The sequence below is a fragment of the Dipodomys ordii genome, unplaced genomic scaffold (assembly GCF_000151885.1).
Source record: "Dipodomys ordii isolate 6190 unplaced genomic scaffold, Dord_2.0 Scaffold120, whole genome shotgun sequence".
NCBI lineage: Eukaryota > Metazoa > Chordata > Mammalia > Rodentia > Heteromyidae > Dipodomys > Dipodomys ordii.
In genome coordinates, this window is record NW_012267336.1 from 1,545,676 (window position 1) to 1,554,178 (window position 8,503).

General features: G+C 35.1%; 1 protein-coding gene across 1 annotated transcript in view; it reads right to left on the reverse strand.

Annotated features, from left to right (window-relative positions):
• The window catches only part of Zfand3 (zinc finger, AN1-type domain 3), a 157,102-nt gene extending 150,076 nt beyond the window's left edge, over positions 1-7,026 (reverse strand). Inside the window, exon 1 of the mRNA XM_013029661.1 lies at positions 7,022-7,026. The gene's annotated coding sequence lies outside the window, so the exon portion shown is untranslated. The remainder of the gene's footprint in view (positions 1-7,021) is intronic.
• Between the last annotated feature and the right edge of the window lie 1,477 nt (positions 7,027-8,503).

An 8,503-nucleotide genomic window follows, 5' to 3' on the forward strand; every position in this document is an offset into this window, starting at 1 on the left:
TATTGATGCACACACACACACACACACACACACACACACACACACACACACACACACACACACACATTCTCTTTGTGTTTTTAAAAAGGAGTAATTCTCTTTTTGAAAAGTATTTTAGGAAGCCCCCAATGTTCTATACCAAGTAAGGATGCTTGAAACAATTAGGAGAAAGATTAAGGAAGAACAAGGTACCATATAGTATCTTGTTTAACCTACTTATTTGCCAAACACAACCCAAAAGGTCTATCATTAAAATACAGTATTAACAACTTACTCTAAGTTAACAAAACTTACTACAAAAATAAGGACGCAGCCTAACATTATGGTCACCACAATTCAATCTACTGTACATTTTAAACTAAAATAAAGTACATAACATGTTTTTATGATTCTACACTTTAACTCACTTCTTAATCACTAGAACAGTGAAACTATATAGCCTCACCTTAATGCTCAGTATCCCTGCCAAATATATTTGAACAATTCACGAGAAAGCAATGTAAATCCAAAATGTAGGTTAACTGATCTATGCTTTTCCAAACCCTATTAACAGGGGAAAAAAGAGAACTAATATTCTTCACTGAAAAGAGTCTAAGAGAAGTTAATAATAAAATACAATCCATAAGAAGCTTTGGATACTACCTACACTGGAAAAGGAAGATGCAAACCAAAATCACAATGAAAAGTCACACTTTGTAGGACAGCTATAATCAAAAACAAGCAAAGAAAAAATAACTAAATAAAAGAAGAAAAAATAAGTTTTGGCCAGGACATGCTTTGTTAGTGTAATATAAAACAGTTAGCCACTGCAGACAACAATCGAAGGTCTGCAAATGATGACCACAGAATCCCCACATAGCCAAGACACGTGTTAGGGGGGAGGGGAGAGTGGACAAGAGGAGTATGGATCAATAGTCTACACAGCATGCTAACACAACAAGCACAATGCATAGAATCATAATTATTACTTTCACTTTTTTGTTATGCTAGAGACTGAAAGATACAAAACAGGCAAATCTATAGAGAAGGAAGGCAGATTAGAAGTTCCTAGGGGCAAAAAAAAATGTAATTGCTCTAGTAAGATAGTTTTTGTTTACAAAGGTGATGAAAAATGATCTCGACTTAAGACAGTGGTAGTGGTTGCATAAAATTGTAATTGTACTAAATGCCACTCAGTTGTTTCCTTTAAAATGGTTAGAAGGCTATATTACGTATGTACTACACAACATTTTTTAAAAAAACACTGCTTGTTAGAGTGAAGCATTTTAAGCTTGAGTCTAATTATAATATTTTCCTATTTATTTTGGCACTTATATATACAGTGATCATGTTATAGGTTTCATGATATTTACTGAACATTTGCTACACTGTTACAAGCAAGACAGTAGCAAGGCATTTTTTGTATACTTTAGTTAATCCTTGAAAACCTGTAAGATAGGTAGGTATTACAAACCCTATTTTCATAGAAGAAAAGGAAGCTCAGAAAAACAAGGTAACTTAATAAGAGGTACAGCTGGGACTCAAATCCTAACATTTTTCAAAATGGAAGGGAATAAACAAAAATTATTTCTAATATATCTTCCAGCAATACAACCCCATAGCAATGCTACATATGAAAAAGCATATTCTTCCGCATGGTCCTAAGAGTACCTTTCCAGCTAAATAGATAAAATGTGGTATGGTAGCATTACTTTCCATCCACAAGGAAAGCACATTATTTATTAATTATTGTGCTATTATCATTTCTAAGCAACTCTAACATCCAAGGTAATTGTCACCACTCATTTCAAAGTAAATCACAACAGCTGGGAAGGAAAGAAACTAGCTATACATAGCACTCTATTTTTTAAAATAGATTCCAAGGCCCCACCACACACCTAGTGATTCAAAACCTCTGTGTTCAATATTCAAAGTCATAAGCTTTCTTAAGAGCTGAGGTAGGTGGCAACCACATGAGAAAATGAGCCGAATCAACAGAACAGGTAAGTCCAGTTCAATTAGATTTTGAAGCAAAAGAAGGCATAGTATTTATAATCTAGTTAGTGTCAGACCATTTACTGTATACTTATATTTCATGATTACAGTCAAAACATACTTGAGTCTTTATATTAATTCATGGTATATTCTGCATACTATATTTACATTGCCTTTAGTAATCTCTAGAGTAAAATCAGCTACACAGACTACAACACACAAATAATATGAATCTCACACAATCAATCTCAAATAGTTTTCTGGCAAATAAGCAAAAGCAAATCAGTAAATTCCAACACTAACAATATGATGTGCCAGGTATTGTGCTAGATTCCATGAGTACAGCTAAGAATAAGATACACCCTCACAACACTTATTATTAGCAAGGATATCCATCATTAAGTGGGGTACTGTAGAAGTATCCATCCCTTTTCATCATTGTCTTTATTTTACTTTTAAGTGTGAACCTTATGCTATTTCCTTCCCTAGGGCATATAAATCCCTTTAAGTTTCAGTTTTCATTTTACATAGAGAAAATGTACATCCGGACAGCCTCCATTACTATTTCATAGCAATTGGAAAATCCCAAAATCCACATTTCCATTGGGCTGAGACTTTCCAATATGCCTAATAATGATACTTTATGACCTAGAAGTTCCAATGAATTGGTAGTAAGAAAACATTGATCTGCTTCAGTGGCACTGTAATTGGAATGGTGATTAAATGCATCATGTTAAATTTACCCTGGGCCTTTTCCAATGTGGCAAATATAAAATGAGCTATCAGCATCAGCAGAGCTTAAACTACTCTTTCCTTCTAAAATGATACTTCTCCTGCATGTCAAAGGTGGTATGTTTGAGCTTCCCCATTAATAATTAGGTGGCATAACATGATGAACTGTATATACACACATATAAGCTTCCACAGAATGTACACTGCCCAACACAGTATACTGTATTTAGCAACTTGGGACAACCTTATGTATGTCAGAGCAGTGCATTTGCACCACTATAGTTAATGGTCTGTCAGCATTTCCATTATAAAGCAATTTTCAAAGGTTTATTGCTCTGCTGAAGAATTTGCTCGGAGCTAAAATTTGGCATTCCAGAAAAGCAAAAACTGTAGCCTGTAGTTGTTTATTTTCTTCCAAGTAGGCCAAGTAGTTTGGGTTTTTTTGGGTTTTTTTATTTTTTTTAAGTTAATCTGGTCCTTTATTTCAGAATTTCCTCATATAGCCTCATGGGAATATCCACAAAACAAAACTCTCACATCTCACAAAGGGACTCTCGTGCTTGGTAATAGCAGCTAGCAAGGTACAAGCACACAGTCCAACTTATTTATGGGAAACAATTTTTAAAGTAAGCTATTTTTTGATGAACTGCAAATTTAAGAAGCTTTTCATCACTCCAACCTAGTTATGATTAAATGATTCACATTATTACTCTACTACTGATATTGAAATCTACCCTTGACTTTAAAATTATCTTCAAATAGAAAACTTCCTTTTATTCTTTCCACTCAAGAATCATAGCTACTATTGACTTAATACAATGTTAGTTGTTCAATTTATTACTCTACTAGTTAAAGGGATTAAAGCCTGTAAGTATAAGTGAGCTAACAAGAAAGGTTAATAACAGGAGTGCTCTAAAAAGTAATTTAGAAAATTCAGAAAATGGATGATCGACACCTGAATAATAAAATTCACAAAAAATCTGTGGTAATCTAGAAGACTGGCACATTGGTCATAAAGTAATAGTTTTATTCAATCTTTGCAAACTTCCACTAGAGTCTAAAATTTTGCTAGAACATTTCATGATTAAACAAAGAAGAAATCAACTATTCTAATATTTTGTTTCTTATTTCTGAATCTAACCAAAGAAACCTAAACCTGTGTACAATAGAATACCCAGCCGGGTGCTAGTGGCTCACACCTGTAATCCTAGCTACTCAGGAGGCTGAGATATGAGGATCGCAGTTCAAAGCCAGCAAGGGCAGAAAAGTCCGTGAGACTCTTATCTCCAATAAACCACTAGAAAACCGAAAGTGGCGCTGTGGCTCAAGCGGTAGAGGGCTCACCTTGAGCTGAAGAGCGCAGGAACAGCGCCCAAGCCCAGACCAACCAAAAAAAAAAAGAAAGAAATAACCAGACCTTTACTCATAAGAGCTTAGGTACCTTACAGAGAATGAAATTATGTTGCTTGCAGGAAATAGATGGAACTGGCAATCATCATTAAGCAAATAAACCAGACTCAGAAAGACAAGTATCACAGTTACTTATCTATGGGACCTAGATTTAAAAATAAAAGGAGAGCCAGGCATTGGTGGCTCACTCCTGTAATCTTAGCTACTCAGGAGGCTAAGAACTGAGGATTGTGGTTCAGAGCCAGCCCAGGCAGGAAAGTCCATGAGACTCTTATCTCCAATGAACCACCAAAAAACCGGAAGTGGCGCTGTGGCTCCAAGTGGTAGAGCAATAGCCTTGAGTGAAAGAGCTTAGGGACAGGCCCAAGTCCTGAGTTTAAGCCCCACACTGACAAAAATAAAATAAAATGGACATGAAAGTAGAAAGAGGACTATTTGGGAAGAAGAGTAGGACCAGTGTGGGGGAGGGAAAAGAGAAAGGGTAATAATGGATGTGAATATGACCAAAGTACATTCTACATGGGAAAATATAGGATGAAACCTATTAAAATACACCAATTTGTTATGTGCTCAAAATGGCAAAGGGCTCTATATCAACAGACATTATACCACTCAAATTAAAAATCACATGTTGGTGTAATTCAATGATACTACAACATCTTCCTAGCATGTATGAGGCCCTGTGTTCAAATTCTAGAACCAAAAATAAAATAAAACACTACAATGACATCCTGATATAATTTAGAAAAGACTGAAAACAACTGTTGACAAAGATGTAAGATCCTGGAATATCAAAACACTGGTACTGAGAAAGTAGGCTAGTATGACTAATATGGCAAAAGCTAACTATACAACAATTCCTTCCTCTGTGCACATCCATAAGATATGGAGCGACCGACTGTTCTGCTGATAAATATACATATATATGTTTATATATAAAACAAAATATTCACAGCATTATTCATGTTACTTCTAACAAAGACAACCTTTAAAGTCTACTCGAAAGAGACTCAAAACATAAATGCTCTGTATTTACAAAATCAAATTAAAAACTTACTACAAAAAAAAACAAAGAATCATATAGAGAAATGCTGAGCAAATGAAAACAAACATAAAGAAATGCTTATGATTCCAGGCATATGATGTTTAAAATAGGCAAAACAATCTGTGTTGACAAAAATCAAAACAATGGTTTCACTAGATAGGGGTCTTTGAGTAGGAGAGGGCAAGAAAAAGCCTACAGGAGTAACAGAAATATTTTTTATCCTCATCTTCTAATTACTTGGATATAATGTCACAGACACCAATAGCAATAATCATTTATCAACATTTATGAAGTTGGAAATTAAACATCAAATACTCTATTTGTAAGACATTTAAGTTTACACAGACACTATTATGAGTAATATCATGCCAATAAATTCAAATGAAAACATCTAGGGTAAAAGAATTACAAAATTTACAAGAACAGAAAATCAATCCTACAATGAGGGAAAAAAAATCCATAATTTAAAGCCTGTTTGGAAATGAGGACAATTTCGAGTCCAGGTGATGTTATAAGCAATTTTTAAAAGGAATTATGATGAATCACATTTAAGTGTGTGTATGTGTTTCACTGAAGATTGAACTCGGCGCCTCAAGCCTGGAAGGCAGGTGCTTTCCATTTGTGCCACATTCCCAGCCCTTTTCTGCTTTGATTATTTTTTAGATATGGCCTCAAGCATTTGCTCTGGCTAACTTAGCCCACATCTTTTTTAAACTTCTCTTGTAGCTAGAATGGCAGGGACTTACCACCCCATCTCCACCAGCCTTCCTCCCCTTCTCCCATTTTTGTTTAAGAGGGAAATCTTGCCTTTCCAGAAATGTCCCTAAACTATGATACTCCTAATCTTTGCCTTCAAGTAGCTGGGATTACAGACCTGAACCACACCACAATACAAAGCACAACAACATAAATCAACCCTAAACATGACAGCAAAGGACAGAAGAAAAGCAATACCCATCAATTCACCTGAGGAGATCTGCATAGTTCTGATGCTAAAACTCAACAAGGGCATTAGTTTTTAAAAATTACAGAGTATCATCATGCATAAGCATAAATACCAGGAATACAAATAAAATTCAGCAAACTAAAATAAACTCAATAAAGTTGGGTTTATTCTGATAATCGAAAGTTGATTTAACACTCAATTTATTACTCCTTAATTAAGAATGCTGTACAAAAAATAATAAGCAAGTCAGGCACTGGTGGCTCACACCTCTAATCCTAGCTATTCAGGAGGCTGAGATCTGAGGATGGTGGTTCAAAGCCAGCCCAGGCAAGAAAGTCCGTGAGACTCTTATCTCCAATAAACCACTAGAAAACCAGAAGTGGTGTTAATGCTCAAGCAGTAGTCTTAGCTTTGTGCTGAGCTGAGGGATAGCGCCCAAGCCCAGAGTTCTAGCCCCACAACTAACAAAAATAATATTAATAAAAATATTAATAGTAAGCAAAGCCAAAAGTGAACATCAAACATAATAGTGTAAAGCTCAGAGCTTTGTCTCAAATCAGAAACTAGATAAACATAACCACTGTTATGTCTACACATCTATTCAGTGCTATACAAGGCAACCAAATCAGTTCTGTGAAAAAGAAATAACAAGAATTCTAAAAGATAAAAATTAAGAATACATGATTGTGTAAATAGAAACCCCAAAAGCAAAAAAGTTAAAAACAAGGAAGAAGAGGGAAGAAGGAGGAGGAGGAGGAGGGAGGAAATAAAGGAAGAAGAGAGGGAGGAAAAGAGGAGGAGGAATAACCAACACTTTAATGGGTTGGAGGTATGGCTCAGTAGGTAGAGCACTAGCCAATGAGCAAAAGTGGCAGGTATTGTGTTCAAGTCTCAGTCTTGGACCTAAAAGAAACCCCCAAAAGCCTCTATAAGTTATTAGTACTAAAAGGCAAGTTGTGTATATCCATACATGAAAATACCACAACAAAACCCATTGTTTTGTGTAATTAAAAAAAGATCATAGTGATAAGGAAAAGTTAATCAAGATTCTTGATACAAAGACAATATACAATGTGCAAAATATACTCTACTGAATTTCTATATAAAAACACCACATATTTGATAATATTAAGACATTTCTGGTAATTAAGTGATGTTATAGTTGAAAAACAAATCTGTCCTACTATGTAACCACACAGTGGGACCAAAGGAGAATAATCTTAGAATAAGAACGCAAAGGCACAATATGCATCTGATCATATAAAATAATATTTATCAAAATGAACTCAAGGAAATGGAAACAGGTTTTTCTCTTTGTTACTGTTTTTGTTTTGTTTTGTTTTTTTGTCGGTCGTGGAGCTTGAACTCGGCCTGGGCACTGTCCCTCAGTTCTTCAGTTCAAAGCTAACACTCTAACCCCTTGAGCCACAACGCCACTTCCAGTTTTTCTGGTGGTTAATTGGAGATAAAAGTCTCACAGACTTTTCGTGCCTTATTTTTTTCAAAAAGTAATCCAACATGTTCCTCTCCTTCTGTCATCAATGGCTAGACAAACTTGCCATGAAAATGTAAGTAGTATTCAACAAACATCCTCATTGCCCAACTGGATTTAATTCTCACTGATGAACACCTAAATACTAAGTAAGAACTTATTCATCTAAATATCTACAAGCATACTATCTATATGATATATTTATATGAGAGCTGTATCTAGAACCAAATAAAGAGTTCTCTAGCAGGGCACTGGTGACTCACGCCTGTAATCCTAGCTACTCGGGAGGCTGATATCTGATGATCGCAGTTCAAAACCAGATGGAGCAGAAAAAGTTCCTGTGAGACTCTTATCTCCTATCAACCACTCAAAACCTGGAAGTGGAGCTATGGCCCAAAGTGGTAGAGCGCTAACCTTGAGCATCCAGGCCCTGAGTTCAAGCCCCATAACCAACCAAAAGAGAGAGAGAAAGAGACAAAGAGAGACAGAGAGAGAATTCTCCAATCTCAATAGAAAAAAACTGAAACATATAAATTTTATCTTTGTTCTGGTATTGGCCTTGACAAGATTCTTATAATAGGAATACAATTGAAGAGTGCTTTTCTTTTTATCATAAGATTATTCCCAAAATCACAAAGTCCAATTTGACTTTGGTATACATACACATATACATATATATGTATGTGTATATATGTTAATTTAAAAACTATTTCTTTCAATAATCCTGAACTAAGCAAATACTTCAGTTAGTACAAAGTACTAATGATTTACTTTTTATAAAGTCTTGATTATCTATTTAATACAAATTCTCACATATGCCAAGAACACTAAACACATTTCTTTTAAACTGAGGATTAGTTCCAATGCAGTCTTAACAAGAGAATTACTTCCATTATTCTTCAAT